Source organism: Ruditapes philippinarum, unplaced genomic scaffold (assembly GCF_026571515.1).
Source record: "Ruditapes philippinarum isolate M1 unplaced genomic scaffold, ASM2657151v2 ctg2878_1_1_1_1, whole genome shotgun sequence".
In the NCBI taxonomy this organism is placed as follows: Eukaryota; Metazoa; Mollusca; class Bivalvia; order Venerida; family Veneridae; genus Ruditapes; species Ruditapes philippinarum.
In genome coordinates, this window is record NW_026856901.1 from 108,251 (window position 1) to 111,924 (window position 3,674).

The window sequence follows — 3,674 nt, forward strand, 5'->3', positions numbered from 1 at the left end:
TTGTGGTTAGATATATATGAACTTCTTCAATTGTTTAGTTTTCTAGAGATCTTTATTTCCACCATTGCCAGATGAGCTATTTCCTGCTATTGAATTTCAGCTCGATGACTGTTGCCCTCTTTTTCATCACTACATTCTGGAGCAAAAATTGAAAAGAAACCTTATAAGTATATGTGTGTGTGTATACTAAAGATACAAGCTTAATCTATATTCAACACATATATAAAAAGAATATATTTTAATTAAACATTTTTTTAAACATTTATGTTAATAAATCAGTAAAAAAAGACAATGAAACTTTACGTAATAACACGGATTTATATTACTGTAATGTAAATCCGAGATAATAACTCTACAAGCTCAAGCTGAAAAATTATTTTTTCGTTATCATAGATTTTTTTGTCTTAAAAACATATACTTACTCATTCTAAGTGTTGCCTAGGACTCTGTATTGCATCAATTGGTCATCTTTAGCTTCTAAAATGACATTTTCTTTCTCCAAAACCAGCTATTTCAGTTGTCAGCACTCTGATTCAGGTATGTTTGTCATGTCACAGACAGATGTTTTACCTGCAACGAACCATTTATGTTTCAAACTTTATACTATAAGAAAATATATCAACATATTAATATGTTAAGAACAGTGTCCTTTCAAAAGGCAAGCAGGCACTATCCATTTCTTTTAATAAAGTAATCAACATTTCATTATTTCTGATTCAAACTTTCATTTGACATCTCTATCATAATTATAACTTTTAATAAAAATAAAAAGAAAATTATAATTTGATGTTTATTCTCTCTCAACCGCTAAATTTCAGGCAACAATTTAAAAACAGTCGCGAAAATGTATTACAAAATAATTTTCGGCGAGATAATTATGAAATTCCCAAACCTACGTTCAAAATATCAATGACACCGAATACTACAACAATGAATTTATTCAAAGCATAAGTAATTTATAAATTTACCAGTAGTATTTGAGAAAAACTCCACTTTTTATAGTTTTGGCGCAAACTTCTTCTGATGGCACGTGTGCTAGAAAAATACCACGTTGTGCAAATCACTTATACACTAAATCGGCAACAGACATGGAGCCGATATAGCACCGAAGTTTTTTTATGAAAACGACTTAATTACTCTATACAAAAGCATCGATTTCTTGCTGAAATGAATTTGAGAAGAATATACTAAAAAACTCATTTAATTGAATAACAGGAAATAAATGTATATTGGACCTATATCGGACGATATCATCCTGTCTTTAACAAGTTTGTCTATATCGGATATATATCGGTTCGACGGCGGAAAGCCGACTTCGATATTCCGACATTTAGCCGATATCGGCCCGATAAAGGTATGTTTGCTGGTGTCCTTCCAAAAAAGATTTTTCTGTTTCAATAATGTTGTTCATTCTGGTTCCTTGAGACGACTCATTAAAATATTCTAAGTCATGGCAAATAAACACTGCTTATTTCAAAGCAAGATTTGAGGAGAAACATGTTGTATGTTGCACAGATTCTCGTCCATAATGGACACTGAATTAAACTGTGTCTGTTATAGTCACTCGATGTTTCACGGCTCTAATTTTGTTGGAGTCGGTGAAATTGTTCGCCAAAATAAAATCGTATTTGAGAAAAACTCCACTTTTTATAGTTTTGGCGCAAACTTCTTCTGGTGGCACGTGTGCTAGAAAAATACCACGTTGTGCAAATCACTTATACACTAAATCGGCAACAGACATGGAGCCGATATAGCACCGAAGTTTTTTTATGAAAACGACTTAATTACTCTATACAAAAGCATCGATTTCTTGCTGAAATGAATTTGAGAAGAATATACTAAAAAGCTCATTTAATTGAATAACAGGAAATAAATGTATATTGGACCTATATCGGACGATATCATCCTGTCTTTAACAAGTTTGTCTATATCGGATATATATCGGTTCGACGGCGGAAAGCCGACTTCGATATTCCGACATTTAGCCGATATCGGCCCGATAAAGGTATGTTTGCTGGGTCAATGCTTTCAACATCATTATTACAAAACATAAAATACTTTCGTTGTACTTATTTTTGTTTAAAAGATGATTGGTCCTAATAATTCTATGTTAAATTCATTCTTGTTTTGGATCATTGTAACTTGGCACATTTGGAAATTCTAAAAGGCATTTCAAAAAAATAATTGTCCATTCATTTTCACTATTGGCTAGGTTTAGTTTTTCTGCCCCTTTTCGATACCTGTGGGTATTGATTTGTTTCTATATAGTACAGAAAGGTTCTGCTCCATTTATGACTAATATGATATCGTAAAAGTTTAGCGATATGTCTTGGCCATCTTATTTCTTTTTCTATGGGATGTTAGAGATTATATTTCTTTACAAATGTTTTATTGATAAAATCATACCGATGAAAACAGAAATATTAGACTGAACATTGTACATATTAATAAATTCATAATAAGAATTTTCCGTCAGATGCTATTAGGTGTTCTATATTATAAAAACCAGCATCGAACCGCGATTTTAAATACACGCTTTTTGAACCAATTAATAGCTTAAATTATAGCTTATGTTACAAAATAAGGGATGATTTTCGAAAGAATGATTTTCTATTGGAATCATTTCTATATATCTTGATACGGTTGTAAAGGTGTCCTTCCAAAAAAGATTTTTCTGTTTCAATAATGTTGTTCATTCTGGTTCCTTGAGACGACTCATTAAAATATTCTAAGTCATGGCAAATAAACACTGCTTATTTCAAAGCAAGATTTGAGGAGAAACATGCTGTATGTTGCACAGATTCTCGTCCATAATGGACACTGAATTAAACTGTGTCTGTTATAGTCACTCGATGTTTCACGGCTCTAATTTTGTTGGAGTCGGTGAAATTTTTCGCCAAAATAAAATCAAACTAGCGAATTTTGAATACCTTCTACATAAAACTTAATATCCCTGTTGCTTTTATTTTCTAACAAATGTACAGTTTTTCACACAAGAAGAGAGCTTTTCTTGTCCTGCATAATTGACCGATATCCACTGAAAATGTCTAGGGGTTTTTGTGTCTGCCTGTCATAATTTTTTACCAATGCATTAAGCAGAATAACGTGGCACCTGGCCCTATATGTGCCTTCAAGAAAGTCCTCTTCCTTCCAAATTCCTACGATGATACATGCCTTCATAACATTAGCAAATGATTCCACTAGTTCCGGTTTCAAAGCGATTTCAAGTTGAATTGAATATATCATGGAACCGGAAAAATTGAAATAATCATCAAAGAAGCTAACAATACGTGCATGTGGGCGTACTCTTTCAATGTGTTTTTACTTCCGGTGAATGGAAATACGTCGGATTATGTTTCAAAAGCTTTATCCCAAGAAATTAAATATGGCTGAATGTATTGAAAACATGTGTTGATAGTCATAAACATTGCAGAATATTTGTCAACTAATTCTTCTAAAATCAGTCGTGCTTTGATGTGATCACCATTACAACAAAACACTGAAGCAAGTTTTAGTCTGTTTGAAGTAGCATCTGTCAGAAAGCTTATTTTGAACAGATTAATGAGGTCTTCTGATAAGGGTTGCTTCTTTTCGATTCTGTAAGAGGATAAAAGCGAAGCGTGTTTGGCAACAAAATGTGGCAAGAATAACTTGGCTACATAATTTTCTGTTGT

General features: G+C 32.4%; 1 long non-coding RNA gene across 1 annotated transcript; it reads right to left on the reverse strand.

Moving 5' to 3' along the window:
* LOC132748074 (uncharacterized) lies at positions 1 to 1,364 on the reverse strand. Its single transcript, XR_009628204.1, has 3 exons — positions 969 to 1,364; positions 423 to 570; positions 1 to 136 (listed from the first exon to the last, which is right to left on the reverse strand). It is a non-coding gene; the product is annotated as an uncharacterized LOC132748074 (long non-coding RNA).
* Positions 1,365 to 3,674: the final 2,310 nt, after the last annotated feature.